The sequence below is a fragment of the Eupeodes corollae genome, chromosome 1 (assembly GCF_945859685.1).
Source record: "Eupeodes corollae chromosome 1, idEupCoro1.1, whole genome shotgun sequence".
In the NCBI taxonomy this organism is placed as follows: domain Eukaryota; kingdom Metazoa; phylum Arthropoda; class Insecta; order Diptera; family Syrphidae; genus Eupeodes; species Eupeodes corollae.
In genome coordinates, this window is record NC_079147.1 from 294,975,605 (window position 1) to 294,996,171 (window position 20,567).

The window sequence follows — 20,567 nt, forward strand, 5'->3', positions numbered from 1 at the left end:
TACTTGTAAACTGTTGCTAATGCAAGACGCTACGAGGAGGGCAGGCACCAGGTGGAACAACATCACCACGTGTCAATAGTCACAAAGGACATCTGGCCAACACTGGAATTAAAAGATGTATGGACGAGGAAGATTAGGAAACTACTCTTCATCTTCTCTGTACATGTCCTGCTCTGGCTCGAAAACGCAGAAATTACCTAGGAGAATTCTTCTTTAACGAACTAAACGATCTAAATCATATCAGCATAATCAGCCTCTCGCGTTTCGTAAGAGACTCAAACTGGTTCAATTGAGCTAAGGAGGAAGCCCAAAGATGCATGTGGTATCACAATGGGCTATTAAACTGGCCTAAGTGTGTCCGTTTCCATTTTGGACAGCCACTTTAACCTAACCTAACCTTATTTTTACCTTACACAAAGCAATATTTTCTACGATCAATTAATTGATGTGCAATGCAATGTAAAGTCAAGGTCAATTAAGTCCAATCTTGTTAATAATAATTTAAAATACATTTTATCACTTCTAAATTATAGTTCCTAAACACATTCATCACATAATTTTATATATTCTTATATCGTTCTAGAAAATTTCAACAATTTAAAATTTTTGGGTCAAGTCAATAAAGGTGCACGATTATACCCACTAATCTCATAAATCCTTAGCTTAATTATTTTTATAGCTTGTTTCTTTTCAATGACACGTTTACATCCACCTAAACTTATCATTAACACGGTTTAAAAATTTGTTTTCTTTCGCTTAGAATTATTTTGTTTGAAATAAATTCTGTTGTCACACCTTTACTATTTGCTTTCCCCCAAACGACCCATAATTCACTTGCCATGGATTTTATTTGTCAACAAAATCATTGGAAAGTTCCATGCCACAGATGATCTCCCACATTATTAATGTGGCCATCAGTAATAAAGTCACTTTTTACGACTTGATTAACCCAAAAAAAATCTCCCCCTCAAAATAAATTTACATCAGATTCTGCATCCATTAACACGAAAATATTACATACACGATTCCTTCTCCAACAACACTCATAGCTTACATCGGAATTCATCAATTAAGTCAAAATAATATCCCCCCTTGCCCTCTAAATATATATGCACTGATCGAATCATATCATCACGCATTAACTTGACTTTCAAAGATCTCTCAATCAACTTGAAAATCCATAAGCAAGAGCAACCTCATCAAGATACTCTCGACCAAGAAGACCCCAGTGGTGTTCCTTTTTTTGTTTATCCGTAAATATCTCATAAATAATAATAAATTTTCCACTCCATGCTGGAAAAACAGGGAAAACAACGACAAAGATGAGTAAATTATCCACCTCAAAGGAAAACTCAGATATGCAAAATTTAAAAACCATTTGAAGTGAGATTTCAAAAACCAAAAAATTTCACTAAAAGACAAAAATAAAACAAAAACAAAGTTCAGCATCACTAAAGGAGAACTCCATCATCATCACCATCATCCACGATCACAAGGATTTGAGATTTTTGCCGTTCCGTCGTCGTCGCAGTCATTTTTAGCTGGAAATATGCGTATAGCAAAAAATATTGCTAGTCTTTCAAAAACTTTTTCAAAAATCTTCAATTCAGTTTCAGCACTGCTATCGCATTGCGAACAACACTGAAACTGTGTATCTCAATCTTTCAATTGAGTCGGCGGAAAAAAGTGTCAAATTTTTAACACAAATCCGCGAAAAATTCAGATACCTACATTTTAAAAAATTTCTTTTTTAAAAGTTCATCAAAAATAAAAAAGAAAAAGTTTTGAAGAAAAGAAAAAACACTCAACATAAAATAGAAGACAAACAAAATAAGAAGAAAAACACAAAAGAGAAAATCATCTCAAGTTTTCAAAACAGAATAGAAAATAGTAAGATCGGAAAATATTTTTCCTACAGATCGGATGGGGAATTTTCTTTCGATCTTGACGGCCTATCTTGGTGCATGTTGTTGTTAGAAGAGTCAGATATTCAGATACATGTCCGTCCGCCTGTTTGGCTCGCGGCAAAGTGATTTTGTGCCTCGCGTCAGGTGCTCGGCAGTTGGTCGCGCGCGTTCCACGCTGCGACAAAAGCCTGTGTTCTTTTTGTTTATTTGTTTGTTTTTAAATTTATTTTTTAATTGAATTTTGTAAGTGTAATTGTTTTACGGATCGTTTGCCAATGTGTCGCCATCTACATAAAGTGGGGTTCATTGGCCCGCAGCAGAAGTGCAGCATACTGAATCATTGGGTAGGATTTTCTTTGAGGAAAATTACCTATAAATTTACTAAGTGAAGTGTTGACAGACTGTTTTTGTGGAAGGTAAATTAAATTGTGGTATTTTGTGGTTTTGAAGTTACGTCTTCGAAACGAGCAATGTGATATAAGGAGTGAAGGGGGATGATGTTATAGCAAGTAGATAACAAATTTATTACCAATAATGGATTGACAAATGCCCTCTAATTAACATATGCAATATTCTGTAAAATTATCATGCATCATGCTTGTTACTTATTAGAAAATCACAAACAAACAATGAATAATGGATAACTAATTTTCTATAAATGACTCAGGAAATTATTGCGTCGCGTCGATAGTTTATGGATAAATTGATCTTAACCTGTTTTGTTTTATAATGTACAGGGTGAAAATTCATGCCTAAAGTTTTATTATTAAAATTATTTTGAACTGTTTTAAAACAGGTTTATAAGCTTCTTAATAAGGTTAACCCATTTTAGGGAAGGTAAAAGAATAATTTTTAACAAAATTAATAGCACTAGAATTTAATGGATTGTTTTTGTTTAGTTTATAAATTATATCGCCTAAAAGTTGACTTACAAAAAGGTGCGACTTAAAAAATATATAAGCTTTAAGTTAAAATATTTTTTTTTTAATTTAATTTGATGCTAAATAAATTAGAATGAAAAAGTTAGTAGAGTTTCAAAAAAACAGAAAAAACATTTTTCAAAAAAAAATTACAAAAAGTTGAAAGAAAAAGATCAGTTTTTTTTCTAACTCTGGCCCACAAAGTTTTTAAGCTTATATACGGCTTTTTGGGGCTACAAATTTAATTCTTTAAATTCATGAAATAGTTGGTTTTGTCAAGGACATTTGTGATGGTTTCTCAAACTCACAATCCTTATCTTCGATCTGAAAGAAAAAAAAGATAAAATTTTGAAAAAATCTTCATATCTCATTATTTACATAAATCTTAATGAATCGCTGAAACAGTTTGAAACAAATGTTTTGTTTTTGTAACGAATCAATTTTTTGAATATGCCTATTAAAAATATTTAAATAAATGTTAAAGACATTCATTTCTTCTTAATTTAAGCAGAAAAATGTTTGGGATCGAAGTTTTCACTAAAACTTAACTTCAAATTTTGTTTTTTTTGGGCACTAATTCTTAAAATATATTAGACAAAATTTGACTCATGAATGATTCGATTGAATGATTTTGATATTGATCGCAATGTAGAATGCTGAAAACAATTGTTGGTGTTGTTTTTCAAGTTAAATTTCGCTTGAATATAAAGTGCCTTTTTTTTGGTATTCCATATTAAGTACACTGAGAAATTGGCAACAAAATGATCCGCAGTAGCCAGATTTTTGTATAAAAAAAACTGAAAGAAGATCTGCCAGTTTTGTGAAAATCAAATGTTAAAATTTACTTAGCAAAAAATACCAATACAAAACTAATAAAAGGGCCATTTTTTAGGAAGAAATGGTAAGAAAACATCTGGAAATTGAGATTCTGTAAAAAAGTTAATTTAACAAATGCTTCGAGGAGGGGGTTTGTTCGTAGACTGAAGATCGCCTCAATTCTTTATATACCTGAATCGAGTTCAAATTCCCGTCGGAGATCGGAGTCGAGTCAAAATTTGAGAAGAAAACCTGTGTGGAGGAGTTGGTTTAACAGATACTGCATTATGGTCTGTTTATTTGCATGTTTGTGTACAAAAAATATAGTTTTGTTTTAATAAAATTACAAAAAAATGGACATGAAGTAGATGGCATATCCTTATATAGTGCTGAGCTAATCAGTTCTTCATTGTTTAACACGAATCAAACTTTCTCACTTGCACTTCACACATCGAAACACCATTTACATTTTAAAAAGTGCTGTCATACTTAATCATTTTTAATTCTTCTTTTGCCGTGGAAACACCAAAAAGATGTATTTAATCTTAACTGAGGTAAATCTTTGGCATAGCAAAACTTAATGATCTTTTCTATTGTTTTCTCTTGCAAAATAAGCCCAGTTAGTCCATTTTCATTAACAAAACTAAATAATATCAACAGTAACAGATTGTTTTTTTCCCAAATGGAAAACACATGATTCCAACTACTCAACGAACACAGCCATCGAGATAAATGCAATAACAAATGCAATATCAATCGCACCAACATTTGAAAACGAAATCACATTAGTTCCATTCAAGACTCGTATAATTGTCAGAAACCAATCCTCAGTAAGATTCTACTCTAGCTTTTATCGGTGTTATTCATACAAGGGATATTGTTTTTGTTATTCGTGTTAAATCCTACTATACTATGGATAGATTTTCCGACAAAACAAGGGTAATGTGGCACAACAGTCCGTCGAAAACAAGGGCCTAGTGAGTAGTGACTTACAACTCTGAATCATTCCCGTGTGCAAGTCATTTCAGAAATGGAAGGGAGGGACTTAAAGTTTTTATGCCTAAAGCGAACGGCATAATTTTGAGAAAGCCCTTTTCATGACAAGAATTAATCTTTGAGAATTTGTGAATTCCTTGTAAGAGAAAATACTCGTACCTGTAAAAAAGCTTAAAACCGGAACAGCAATGATTCAGCAATTACTAAAACTTAAAGTATCGATTTTGAAAATTTACCTTTAGTAAAATGTAAAGCGAAAGAAAGACTCGTTTTTAACAAGCAAAACCTTTTTTTTTTTAATCTTATCAAGTTAAAAAACTGGCAAAAATAGTTTTCAAAAATTGTTTATTTCGGCAATAAATTTTAATTTGTTATAGTGAGCTTTTCTGTCAGCTGTCACTTTGAAGATGTCATCTTTTGACATCATTCAATTAAAAACTAATAAAATACAAAAAATAAAAAAAAATGAAAGAAAATCTCCTGATTGTTTTATTTTTTGGTAACTATGGACTTTTATTTTAAAAACTAAGGCTGTTTTCTTTGTTACCACTTGATGTACAAATAAGGTCTATTTTAATAGTGAATACTATCGATACAAGACCTAAAAGATGAAATCTTTAAAGTTATTGAAAATGTCAGCCGGAAATATGTTATTTGGCTGATATCAGTTTTCATTGTTAAGTTTATAATGAAATATCCATCCGTTTTTGTAAAAAATCTTTTGTTTTTGATATGAAAACTATATTTCATATTGGAGGTGTAAACGATTCTATGGGACGAATCTTTTTTAGCATTCTGACAGTTGCTAGAGTACTAAAAGATCTGGACATTCACAAATCTGCTGGCCCTGGTAGTATCCCCGCTATTGTTCTGAGGATGTGGTCTTCAACGCTTTAAAAGACCTATTCTACTGATCTTTTTCCGAGTGGATCAAAAACAGCACTTATCCAGTTTGTCCCTAAAAAAGGCGAATCCTCCACAATATCTAACTATAGTCATGGAAACGCTGATTAATTTTCAGCTTAAGAATTATCTTGAACAACCAAAGCTTCTTAATGACCGGCAATATGGCTTTTGTAGCAATAGATCCACAGGTGATTTCATGGTTTATTTCCCCGAACTATAGAACTAATCTTAACATCGTTTTGGGGAGTGTAAGATCATTACAGTTGATATTTTAAAGACATTTGATAGACTTTGGCACAAAGCTCTCTTATTGGAAATGTTTGTTTTGGTATTGATGAATCTGTTCTTTGTTGAATTATTAATTACATTCGAATCATTTAATACAAGTTAGTATATTGGACGGGTTCAAATCTGATACCCACAAAATAATCGCTGGTGTGCCCAGGGCTCAGTTTTGTCTCCGACGCTCTGTCCTAATTTTTATGAATGATATTTTGTCTATAACTTCTAAGCCACTAAATTGAACTGATGACAGTACCCTACCCTCAACTGTTCATTTTCCCTCCCTCCATTTTAGATTCGTATTGTTGTTCTTCGGATGTGGACTACTAGCGGCAGAATATAACAAGCCCATTAAATTCTGATCTTGACAGCATTTTTAAGGGTTAATCAAAACCGGGTAGAATTTAATGCTTTCAAAAACAAATGAGTTTCTTGGACAGAATTGAAAAGAGAGCTCCTTAAATGAAAGCTGACCGTTATCTAAATGTAACTTTTTTATCTCTCAAGCACCGTGTTAAAGTTTCATGCCTGTCATTATCTTTATTACTACTTTTATAAGCAATGCTCTATAGTGCCAGTTGAATTCTTTCCGTCAAACAATCCAACCGTAATACCCGTTCTTCTAAGAATGCTCACCAGTTTACAATTGAACCCAATTTCAGACGTACTGTAAAGTACAGATATTCTTTTTTTTTAGTCGCACTGCACGAATGTGAAATGCTTTACCAGACACAATATTTCTGCTGCTGGTCTCACTATGTTTAGTAATTATAAGGATATTCAGGGTCTTGAGTGCGTGCACAATATATTAAAAAGGATAATACCTTTGTTAGTAGCCAATTTTCTATTCTTACTAAAAAAACTTACATTTTTCGCCTAACCTTAAAAAAAACAAGCAATTAACCACGAAAAGAATGTTTACACTTTTGTTTAAACTAATTTATATTCATAAACAAACTTTAAATACTTTTTTCGAACTAGAAGTGCTTATGTATTGTTAAATATTTTATTAAAACCAGGTACCTTAATATAAGAAACTAAATACTTAATCAATCCAGTGAAAACCGGATATGAAAAACTTTGTTTACACAAAATTCCTTTTTCCTTAAATTTATTTTCTTGTTTATTTTTCGCTGTTTTTTTTTTTTTTGCTACAACGGTGCCATCGATCAAGAAAAATAAAACAATACTCCCTTGGAAAAAATCGTGCAAAAATATAATCATAATTTCTGTTTCTGAATACATTTTCAACAGCCAGTCATTATTCAATGTCATTGGTTTTGTGCCAAAAAGCTAGGCCAATTTCGTCCAAAGCCGACACAATGAAAAAAATAAAAATTAAAATTATGGCGTCTATAATTATTATATGATGGAAAAGATCTCGCACCCATGATGCGTCGAATTAACGTCACGTCGTCATTTCTGCCGGATGTCGTGGGGGTCTCCGCACTCTATCTCATCTTAACATAAAATCAACACACCCTTTATCTATGATACCTTTTCCATCATCATTCCTTTGTAATAATAATTATTTATTATTATTTATGAACCTATTTATTTATGCATGCCACCTAGTGGCTGATTTGCAAATGACATTTGACAATTAAGAAAGAATAACATTTCAAAATTTCACCTTGTTGATTGAGATACTTACACATGCGACATAATGACGTAAAATACGACAAACTATTTTCAAAAATATGATTTAGAATCTTTATTTTGGTTTTTGAGGAACTACAAAATTATAGGCGCTTAATGTTTTGGTTGGTTGTTTAAAGTTTTACATTCATCGAGGCTTATAATTATTGTTTAAATAAAAGCCGCAATAGTGGCGAATAAATTTCAAACGATTATAAAATCATAGATGCTCCGCATTCTCACTGTGAGTGCAAGTTATAAAAATAAATAACATTTTTAATGTGCATCTTCTTTTTCTGTACATGAGGGGATCGAATGATCGTTTTAGTGTCTAGTCTACGGTTGGTGTGGTTTATAATTGTGGGGTTGTGGCAACCCCTTTCCTGCACCTGCCTTTTGCAATATTGTATTTTTTTTTTATTTTTTGCAAAATGAAAAACGTAAGCAAAATAAAGAATACATAATTAACTGAACGTACATAAATTGATGGAGAAGATCTTACACGTTTCCGCTATTAACAAGAAAATCGCATTAAGAAGATAGATATTTTCTTTATATTGTTAGAAAATGTAGATGTTTCTATTATAAGGTGGATTGAATTAAAAAAATATATGCATGCCAATTTTAAATGCGAAAATATTTCGAATAAACAAAAAATACGAAATAAATTAGAAATAATTATAAATAAAACCCAAAGCGTTGTTATTATTATAAATGAATAATCGGAAATCGGAAGTATCCGCAATTGAATTTAAAGCTTTAAATATTTTTAGTAAATTATTTAAATTTCCGAGGTTCAATTCTAAAGTGATTTGTTTGTCTGAAAAATGTGGACTTTCGATTAGGAAGACATATTTATTAATTTATTTAAATATGTAATTTATCAAGTTTTATTTTAAATGAAAGGACACTGTCAAGGCTATAAAATTTAACCTTATACTTTAATTATTTTTTTTTGTGAAATAAGACTTTTTTCATAAAATTATTTAAATATAAATAAGACGATTGACAATATAATAACAGATTTATTAACTTTCCATAGGAAGTTATTCTAATGGGTCCGATTTGTCAAATTGAAAATTTTGACATTTCTCTACGTTTCAAGGTCAATAGAGTCAAAATAAAAGATTTTTAGAAAGATGTCTGTGCGTGCGTGTGTACGTACGTTCGTACGTCCGTACGTTCGCGACGTTTTTTTCGATGTACATAGCTCAAGAACCAGAAGAGATATCGACTCCAAATAAATTTTGTTATACAGATAATAAGGCAGAAAGATGCAGAAAGGCTCTCAAGAAAATTGCGTTTGTGGTTTTTTTACCATAGCAGTTTGAAAAAAAGGTGAAAATTTTGGTTAACCCTAAATATCTTACGAACCAAAAACGTTAGAGACTTGAATTAAATTTTATATAATAAACTGTAACGTTATCTCAAAGAAGTATATTTTTTGAAAAAAATCAATATAACGGTTTTTTTTATAAATCAAAAAAACTGAAAAAAAAATTTGTCACCTCCAAAATTTAACGACTAAAATATTATTTCATCTCTAAAACAATTTTAAGCAACGGAGAACAATGTTTTTGAAATCTGATAAAATTTTGAGAAAAATCGAATTGATAGTTTTTTTTATAAAAAATAAGAATCTAAAAAAAACATTACTCAAAGTTCGTAAAAATTGAATATCGATTCAAATATCTTTTCAAAAACTTGAAATTTAGTCTTAAAACTTATTTTATCTTATAAAAAATATTGTTTTCAATATTCCATAAAATTTTGAAAAAAATCGAATTGACAGTTTTTTTTTACAAAAAATAAAAATCTAAAACTAAATAATAAAAGTAGGTAAAAATTCATTTTCGACTCAAATATCTTCACTTTTATATATATTCACTTTTACCTTTCAAAAACTATTGTTTTCAACGTGCAGTAAGATTTTGAAAAAAATCGAATTGATAGTTTTTTTTACAAAAAATTAAAACCGAAAAAAATAACAAAAGTTGGTAAAAATTGAATATCGACTCAAATATCTTTTCAAAACTTTGAGATATTGGCTTTAATTTACTTTATCTTTCAAAAAATATTGTTGTCAACATTCAGTAAAATTTTGAATAAAATCGAATTGACAGTTTTTTTACAAAAAATAAAAACCTAAAAAAAAATAATAAAAATTGGTAAAAATTCATTTTCGACTCAAATATCTTTTCATAACTTTGAGATATTGGCTTAAATTCACTTTTACCTTTCAAAAACTATTGTTTTCAACGTGCAGTAAGATTTTGGAAAAAATCGAATTGATAGTTTTTTTACAAAAAATTAAAAACCGAAAAAAAATAACAAAAGTTGGTAAAAATTGAATATCGACTTAAATATCTTTTCAAAACTTTGAGATATTGGCTTTAATTTACTTTTATCTTTCAAAAAATATTGTTGTCAACATTCAGTAAAATTTTGAATAAAATCGAGTTGACAGTTTTTTTTACAAAAAATTAAAAACCGAAAAAAAATTAATAAAAGTTGGTAAAAATTAATTTTCGACTGAAATATCTTTTCAAAAATTTTAGATATTGGCTTCAAACTTATTTATTTTACAGAAAATATTGTTTTCAATATTTAATGATTTTTATATAAAAATCCAACAGTCCGTTTTTTCATAAAATATAAAATCTACAAAAAATAGTACGCAAATTTGGTAAAATTGATACTAGTACATATAGACAAACTTTTAAGCAAGACAAATCGACAAACGGGATGGGAAGTTATCAGTGTGGGTCGCATCCCAGCCTCTTTTTAGGTTTGTGCTTTAAAATGAAATCTCAGAAATTTAAGACATAATATGTAGCAACACTAGTATTTTTCTGTGAATAGTGAGAAATTTCCTTAAAAGAAAAACCGTGCAATGCAGACCTGTTTTTGTATCACGGTTTGATTCGAGCTACAAAAAGTTTATTAGGATCAGAGATGTACGTTTTCTTTGTTATAAAGCCAACCCCACTGAGAAAAACAGGAATAAGTTTAAGCAAGCTAGAGAGACCTGCATCGTATTTGACGAACCAAACTTTTGCATGACCAAAAATTAAGGCAGAAAATACTACAATTTCTCAAATGTATTAAACATTTCTGGTCATTTGTGAAAAACGTACGAAACACTACGTCATCCTCGGTTAGTTCCAATGCTCGCTTGACACTCATTTGATAATGGCCAAGATAGTATCCCCGCCAAAGCGTAGGCTTTTCCATCTAAACTATTCTACAAGTCTCTTCCCGAGTGGATAGAAAACAGCATATGTCCAGCCTGTTCCTAAAAAACGCGAATCCTCCTCACCTACTAACAAATTGCACTTACTTTCCAAGCTCATGGAAGCCTGATCAATTTCTCTAAAGCTTCTTAATGATCTGCAGTATGGCTTTCGTAGCAATAGGTCCACTGGTGATATTTTGGTTTATCTCACCGAACAATGGAACAAATTTTTACATCGTTTTGGAGAAAGAAGGATTATTGGACTTGATATTTTAAAATTGTCATCTTATCGAAAGTGAGTACTTTTGGTATTGATGAATCTCTTTTTTGTTAGGTTAGAAACTACCTACAGTTCAACTATTGGGTTTACATCTGATATCCACAAAATAAACGCTGATGTGCCACAGGGCTCCGTTTTGTCTCCGATACTCTGCCTGATATTCATAAACGATCGTTTGTCTAACACTTCTAACCCACTAAATTGTTTCGCTGATGACAGAACCCTCAACATTTTATATTCGTTTTAAGATTCTCATCCTTGTTTTTCGGATGTCGACTACCAACGGCAGCGCACGATAAGCTCATTAAATTCTAATCTTGACAGCATGTTACAATGGGGAATCAAAAACTGTGTAGAATTTAATGCTTTAAAAACTCAATGCTATCTCCTGTCATCAAAGCGTAACCCACCTTCGATGCCGCTATCCATGAGCGGAACTTGCATCTAGGAAACTAATCAACTTTCATTACTAGGTACACGCTTCGCCATATGAATAGGACATCCCTTAAATTTCGTCCATAGTTCTCAAACCAAATCTTAAGATCAGTTGATTGTTTTTATTTCACCTGAAAAAAGATTTAATGCTAAGGATTTAAGTACTAATGAAAAATTATCGATCAAAAACAGGCCAACTGCGAGGTCCAAATTTCGCATTGAATAGGACACTTTAATAAAAAAAAAAAAACACTTTAGAGTATTACTATTCTTTTTATTACGAACGTTACTTTAATTGCAGATAACTGGAGTATTTTATTTAACGAACAAAAATATTTTAATAGTGTGTTGAGCCACCTTTCTGCTCCAAAATTTCACACATCCTGTTTGGAAGGAATGCATACAAACTGTCCAAATAATATAGCGAAATCGAGCTCCAAGCCAATTCGATGGCTTGGGTTAGTTCGGATAGAGTTGAATATTGTTTTCCTGATCTGTATACTGTCAGCCATCCCCAAACATTTTCTATAATATTTAAGACCGATGAGTAGTACCCGTGGCATGATGGTTAGTGCGTTGGACTGTCATGCAAGGGGTCTTGGGTTCAATCCCTGCCTGTGCCACCTTAATTTAAAAAAATAATTTTCGCGGGTACTGCCTCTTGCGAGGAATTGACAAATCCTTCAAGAGTAATTCTTGTCATGAAAAAGTGCTTTCTCCAACTAGCCGTTCGGATTCGGCCTTAAAAATTGTAGGTCCCTTCCATTCCTGACAACAGTACTCGCACACAGGAATGGTTGAGAGTTGTAAGTCACTAGGCCCTGGTTCACAACGGACTGTTGCGCCACCCCATTTGATTTGATTTGAGTAGGACAGCCAGCTTAAAAGCTCTACATTTGGCTCTGTATATACGATTCAACTATACCCGGGCTGCGTGTATTCTCGCATTATCATGTTGTGATCCAGGGCAGAAGTCCAAAATGGATTTGAAAGTATGGAAAGGCCTCTTTCAATATACCATTGTAAGACAACGCATTCATTGATCTCGACACAAAATGTAGTTTGCAGGTGCCACAATAGGAAAAAGCTCCCCAAACCATTACACCTCCAACTCTGCTATGCAGCCGGTCGAGGTAATGAGTTTCTTTGCGAAGGTCATATAAATAGTAGCTATATCCGTCGGGACCTTCCAAATTCATTTTTTTTCATTGGAGAAGACCACTCGATGCCACTCAGAAGTCCAGGTAACATGTGCGCGGCAAAAACTGTGACGTTGCTCTTTTCGAATTTTGTGAAGGGGTGGCTTCTTTATAATTTTAAGTCTTTTTATGTATTTAGCTTTCGCAATAACACGACGCATGGTTGTAAGACTTGCTTTAACACCACATTTTTCCCTGATTTTTGCCAAAGAGTCGTGAGAATTTGACGCTTTTCTTAATATCAGTTGCTTTTCCGCATTAGTAAGTACATTGTGTGTGCGGCCTTTCATATTTTTTCCATATTTAAGGTCATTACCTAATAATTTGGATATCACGTGTCGGCTTCTCTCGACTTTTTTAACTATTTTGGCAATAGATAAGCCAGCGTCCTTATATTCTTTGATTTGTCCTTTTTCCGCCTCGGTCAAAACATTTCTTCGACCCATTTTACGTTTTTTTTTAAAAGAAGAAAAGATTTGCAAAAATATAACTGGTAAAGTTCCATTATTTTATCATTCTGCTTTCGAGTTATAAGCAAAGTAAAAAGAGTGTAGAGGGTGTCCTATTCAAGTGGCGATGAGTGTATGTGTATCACAGAACACCTCTTATCGAATGATCACATAATCGATATCGCCAAAAACGCTGCCAGCTGCTTAGGTTTTTTCCGACGACGCGACGGTGCAAGAAATTTGCCATCCCTCCTGATATGGCAATAATTTGAAAAGCATCCAAAAACGAGCTTGAATAAATAAGGATGAATTTCATTAACCCCAACAAATTTTTTCTTTCAAGGTGTTGGGGGTAGCTGCCTTTTTTGCATAGATCTTTGATTTAAATATAACAATTTTATCGTAAAAACTGCAATTCCAAATCGGATAACAAAAACGGCCTATTACGCGCTAAGAAAATGACTAGTGTAGCAATTAATTTTAACTGGCTTTATAACTTGTGGCACTAAATCTTGTTGGTTTAAACTAATTATATTTTATAATCCAGGAACTAAGGATTGAGTTGTAATGTAACTATAACGAACACTTTTCATTAATTACTGCCTGATGACAAGTTGCATTTTTGAGAACAATGGGCTCGATCAATGCGCCAGATTTCTCGCCAAACAGTAATTTGTTGTTTCTCACCCAATACTAGTGGGTTTTCCGAACTCAAAATGTGAAAAGTTTGACTATAATTGACAAATCCATCAAGGTTAAAAGGAGCTTCATTACCAAAGATGATTTTGTTCGAAAACTCAGCATTCACATTCAAATATTGCTCCAAACATTTAACTACAATATTTTTATACTGTTTCCCATATATAAATGTAAATGATCCAAAATTTAAATTAAGAACGTTAATTTTTTAAGGGTTCCTTTATAAGAAAATAATATTCAAAAATATGTCAAATTAACTTTAAAATGTTTGGATTGAGGTCAAGATTTAAAGAGAAGACAAAACGCTTCTGTAAAAACTCTCGTTTTCAAAATTATCGATTGGCAAATGTGTTATACTTAAGTCACTTTGTAGCATGATTTTAACCAGATTCAGATAAGACGAGAAATACGAAAACATTTCTTATAAATAAAAAGTATTATTTGAATTGGGCTTGTTTTGAATATTGACGAAATTAATTTTTTAATTTGTATATTAAACTTAGGAACAGCACTTTAAGAATTAGTAAATTTTTTTTAAAAAAAAGTTGGTTTCCCACAAAAAAAAAATAAATATGAAAAGTTTATTTTGCAAAATTTGAATTTTGTAAAACAGATTTTCTCAAAATAACTTAATAAATTTTGTACCCGCTTCTTTTCTTAATTTTTAACTTTCCTTCCTTAAATAAAAGTTTCCCGACTCCGAATTCAGACTGCTTACTTTCTCCATTTTAAAATAAAGAAATTTTAAATTTTAACGATTTTGTTCTTAAATTAATTTAAAGTGAGAAATGTACATACATATAATAGTTTAAAACTAGTTTTTCATTTAAGATTGTTGTTTCGTTTTTGAACTTCTAAAAGTTCGTATTTTTCGAAATATATATACAGAATTACACAGTTTTTACTTTTAGCATTATAATAATGATTCCTGACGAATTTTCATCCTCTGAAATCAAGGACCTTAGGAATTTTTATTTTTTAATATTCAAAAGTTTAGTTTACTTAAAAAAAATGTATTCTTTATTCTTTGTTGATTTTGGGGCAGTTCTTGTAAAACTCTTTAATTCAATTTTAATACACCAAATATTGAAAGGTGTTTGTTTTCCCATTGTCAATTTTGTTGCTAATTTTTTCTTGAAACTTCTGAAACATTCTGATATTTGGTTGTTAATGGATAACATGATTTTGCTCTTAAATTTTTTAGAACAAGTTCTTAAATTCTTTCTTTAAGTTATACCTACCATTAAAACATTCCTTCCAAATTTTAGTTAAAAAGTATTTATTTTGGGCTACAATTTAATGATAGAGTTGACAAAAATACCACAAGTTTTATTTTGAGTAACATATTTCTGGACTTATAGATGATTTGATTTTTTTTTCGGTGGACGTGGTGTTCAAAAACCACTGCGATATTTTCCAGTTGATTGTTAATTTTTCAATCAGAATTAATGGAATACAAATTATATTCAAGTATACTTTTAGGGTTCTCTCCAAAAACATTTGAGCTTTTCGAAATCTCCAAAAGAAATTCTTATTCAAAGACTGCAACCCTTAACTCTGGGAGAAAAAAGAAACTTTACTCCCAAAATCCTTGTTTTCAAAAACGAAAAAAAGCTTTTTGAGTATTGTTTTTAAATAAACGCCAACACAATATGGTATACGCAATATCGTAGTTTTTTAAAGTCTCTAAAGTTTATTTTTAATTCAACACGATATCAACTTTGGATGAATGAAGATAAGATAGAATGAAAAGATACCAAGAACATGTTTTACCATTTTCTCATTTACACTTTCTTTCTGTTATTTCTTTTCGAAATTTGTTGGTTTGTTAAATAATACATGTTTTTATTCTCTTTTGATATTATACATTTCAATCTATTTTAGTTTGTTTTTATTTTTAATGGCAAAAATAAAACAAAATTGAAAATAAACTAAAAAACTTCAAAGACTTTCGAAAAAAAAACTTGAACACAAAAATAAATTTAAAATAACCAAAACTAAAGACTTTTTCTAATCTTTAGAAAAACATGCCTTAAAAGACTTTTAGAAAATCTTCCATAAAATGTGAAAACATTCCTTTGGTGTCCTAAATATAACTCACTTCTAAAATTTTGCATTCAATTTGATCGTCTATTGAAAGAAATCTACCCTTAGATTTATTTCAAGAATTTCTGGCCACAATCCACACGAACACGAATTCATGGTCAAATGCACTCTTTCGTTTTTGCAGTATCGTTTCAAAATACTCAAGTCCATCATTTCAACAGGAAACTCTACACAAAAACAATGAGATGCATTTCAGCGAACTCAATAGATCGATGATCTTGATATAGCAACTTGCTTGTGTTTTGTTTTTTATTTTTTATTTCTGTTTTGTTTTTGTTAATTTTAAGATGAATTCCCTTATAATTTTAAAGGTCACATTCCCTGTTGTATGGTTTATGTTATTTTTAGCGTCCACAGACTTTTCTTTTTATAAGTACGCACGAACTGAACACAAAGTAAATGAACTGAAAAACAACAGAAGCCATTGTATCATTTCCACCCCCGTAATTTTTCCTATGAAAAGATGGATTTGCCTACTCCACTGATGATGCCTACTCTTGTTTATCCAACAAAGGGGAACGTTTTTGTTTTGGAAAAATAAGCACAAAATATTTCAAGTGAAAGAACTCAAAATTCATTATACTCGTATTGCGTCGGAAAGTTTTTCTGTGTGTTAATTATTTCGCCACGAGTCTGGAGGAGATTTCCCTCTGTTAGACGAATAAAGAGCTTGCTTAGGTCTTAGATACAAAGTTGTAAGATTTTTTATTTTTTTTTATTTAGATGAATGATTTCATTATAAAGAAGATTTTAAAATTAAAATCTAATTTAAAATGTCGGAATAATAAAAATGTATATTAAATGACGTATTTAGATGTTCGACCATTTGAATTATGAGGAAATCATCTTTTTTTTTGTGTTTTTGATGATTGATTGTTTGGTGTTTCACCAAAATCTTATTAATAATAAACTTAAACTAGAAATGTTGCATTCATAAAAAAAGTTATAAAATATAATAAATATTCAAATTTGACAAGGCTGCATTTTATATTTTTAATCGGACATAATATTCAGGGCAAGTCTGTAAATATATAATAATACATTTTTGTCAAAAAAAAGATAGATAAATAGGTTCTTTATTTTCCAACAATTTTAAAAAGTTGTTTTCCTAAGAATAAGAACTAATGACTTGTTAAAAATGTATTCAAGATTTGAATTAGCCTCCATTCGTACTGTAAGGTGTAACAAACAATTAAAAAACATACGAAGAAAGAGACTAGGATGCGAATTAAACTAAGAACTTCCCATTCTGTCTATTTGCCCGTCTGTCGATTTGTCTAAAATTCTTTCAAAAAAAGTCGAAATATTTCTTTGCTACCAAGATACTAGAGTCAACATTAATTTTTAACTGTTTTCAGTTGTTTTTGTATTATTCTTTAAATAAACTAAAAGTTATAAATATTGTATATGGTAAAACAAGTTTTATTTATATCTTTTTTTGTTCCCGAAATATTGTAGCCGAAAATCAGTTTTACTTATTTTTTCCTTTTTTTTACATAAACTATCAATATAATTCTCATTACATTTTACCAATGGTTTAAGCAACATTTGGAATGAGAGAAAATTGTTTTATAGGTACTGGCTTTAAGTTTTTCGAAAATACGAGTAATCGAATCGAAAACTAAAAAGAGGCTGGGATGCGACCCACACTGATAACTTCCCATCCCGTCTGTCGATTTGTCTTGCTTAAAAGTTTGTCTATGTGTACTAGTATCAATTTTACCAAATTTGCGTACTATTTTTTGTAGATTTTATTTTTATGAAAAATGGACTGTTGGATTTTTATATAAAAATCATTGAATATTGAAAACAATATTTTCTGTAAAATAAATAAGTTTGAAGCCAATATCTACAATTTTTGAAAAGATATTTGAGTCGAAAATTAATTTTTACCAACTTTTATTATTTTTTTTTTAGGTTTTTATTTTTTGTAAAAAAACTGTCAATTCGATTTTTTTCAAAATTTTATCGAATGTTGAAAACAATATTTGTTATAAGATCAAATAAGTTTTAAGCCTAAATTACAAGTACTTGAAAAGATATTTGAATCGATGTTCAATTTTTACCAAATTTGAGCAATGTTTTTTTTAGGTTTTTATTTTTTATAAAAAAAACTGTCAATTCGATTTTTCTCAGATTTCAAAAACATTGTTCTCCGTTGCTCAAAATTGTTTTGGAGATGAAATTATATTTTAGTCGTTAAATTTTGGAGGTGACAATTTTTTTTTTCAGTATTTTTGATTTATCAAAAAATATACTTCTTTGAGATCACGTTACAGTTTATTATATAAAATTTAATTCAAGTCTCTAACGTTTTTGGTTCGTAATATATTTATTGTTAACCAAAACGTTCCCTTTTTTTCAAACTGCTATGGTAAAAAAACCACCCACGCAATTTTTTTGAGAGCCATTTCTGCATCTTTACTGCCTTATTATCTGTATAAAAAAATTTATTTGGAGTCGATATCTCTTCTGGTTCTTGAGCTATGGACAACGAAAAAAACGTCGCGAACGTACGGACGTACGGACGTACGAACGTACGTACACATGCACACACAGACAACTTTCTTAAAATCTTTTATTTCGACTCTACTGACCTTGAAACGTCGAGAAATGTCAAAATTTTCAATTTGACAAATCGGACCCATGACAATAACTTCCTATGGGAAGTTAATAAAAAAAATGTTGGCAGACATTTTTGTAGGTCACTCAGATTTTTCTAAAAAAATTACAAGGGGTGGAATCGGTTAAGGTGATAATTGACTATCAAATTTTTGATAGTCAAATTGACTATCACCGAGTTTCCCGTGTATGTATGTAAGCTGATTCAATTCAATTCAATTTCAGAATATAATTGTCTCAATTCATTGTTGCATTGGTAAAATTTTAAAATGATTTCCATAAAATATCTAAATAAAAGTATCAAATTGGCTGTGTTTAAAAAACATTCTTACTTTTCTTGTGTTTTTTCGAATTACGTAAGCTTTGTGGGTCAAAAGAATGTGTTTTTGTACCAAAAAAGGGACTCCTTATGAGAATTTCAAAATCGTATATAATTCGGGTTTAGACAAAATTGAAAAGTAAATGCAAGTTTGACGGCTTCATGTTTTTTTCTTAAAGTCATGAACGCAGGAGTGGTGTAATTTTTATTTCAATGTTGTGTTGATTGTAATATTAAAAAGGAAAGGAAGCTGTGATAAAATTAAATCTTATGTAAATAAGATTTGTATAGAAAAAACAAAAAAAAAAAGAGGCTGGGATGCGACCCACACTGATAACTTCCCATCCCGTCTGTCGATTTGTCTTGCTCAAAAGTTTGTCTATATGTTTTTTTACCAAATTTGCGCACTATTTTTTTTAGATTTTATTTTTTAATTACTGAATATTGAAAACAATATTTTCTGTGAAATAAAATAAGTTTGAAGCCAATATTTTTAATTTTTGAAAAGCGATTTGAGCCGAAAGTAAATTTTTACAAAGTTTTAGTATTGTTTTTTTCTAGAGTTTTATTTTTTGTAAAAAAATTGTCAATTAGATTTTTTTTTAAAATTTTACCAAATGTTAAAAACAATATTTTTTATAAGATAAAATTAGTTTGAAGCCAATATTTAAATTTTTTGAAGAGATATTTGAGTCGAAAATCAATTTTTACCAACTTTTATACATTTTTTTTTAGGTTTTAATTTTTTGTAAAAAAAACTGTCAATTCGATTTTTCTCAAAATGTTTCCTAATGTTGAAAACAATATTCCTTATAAGAAAAAATTATATAGAACCTATTATCTCAAAGTTTTTAAAAGATATTTGAGTCGAAAATCAATTTTTACGAACTTTTATTAATTTTTTGTACAAAAACTGTCGAATAGATTTTTTTCAAACTTTAACTGAATGTTGACAACAAGATTTTTTGAAAGATAAAAGTTAATTAAATTCAATATCTCAAAGTTTTGAAAAGATATTTGAGTCGAAAATCAATTTTTACCAACTTTTATACATTTTTTTTTTAAGTTTTTATTTTTTGTAAAAAAAACTGTCGATTAGATTTTTCTCAAAATTTTATCAGATGTCAAAAACATTATTTTCCGTTGCACAAAATTGTTTTAGAGATGAAATCATATTTCAGTCGTAAAATTTTGGAGGTGACAAATTTTTTTTTCAGTTTTATTGATTTATAAAAAAAACTGTTATATTGATTTTTTTCAAAAAATATACCTGTTTGGTATCACGTTTCAATATATTATATAAAATTTAATTCAAGTCTCTAGCGTTTTTGGTTCGTAAGATATTTAGGGTCAACCAAAATTTTCACCTTTTTTTCAAACTGCTATGGTAAAAAAACCACCCACGCAATTTTCTTGAGAGCCCTTTCTGCATCTTTCTGCCTTATTATCTGTATAACAAAATTTATTTGAAGTCGATATCTCTTCTGGTTCTTGAGCTATGGACGACGAAAAAACGTCGCGAACGTACGGACGTACGAACGTACGTACACACGCACACACAGACATCTTTCTAAAAATCTTTTATTTCGACTCTAGGGACCTTGAAACGTCGAGAAATGTCAAAATTTTCAATTTGACAAATCGGACCCATTACAATAACTTCCTATGTGAAGTTAATAAAACGACTTTGTTTTTGCAAACAACGCAATTCTATGAACTTTCTGTTACACATTTTATACAGACGTATCTACATATTTG

At 30.3% G+C, this 20,567-nt stretch overlaps 1 protein-coding gene across 1 annotated transcript in view; it reads left to right on the forward strand.

Annotated features, from left to right (window-relative positions):
* The first annotated feature begins 1,655 nt into the window (after positions 1–1,655).
* Positions 1,656–20,567, forward strand: part of LOC129940703 (putative leucine-rich repeat-containing protein DDB_G0290503) — a 48,360-nt gene continuing 29,448 nt past the window's right edge. The window contains exon 1 of the mRNA XM_056049132.1: positions 1,656–2,323. The gene's annotated coding sequence lies outside the window, so the exon portion shown is untranslated. The remainder of the gene's footprint in view (positions 2,324–20,567) is intronic.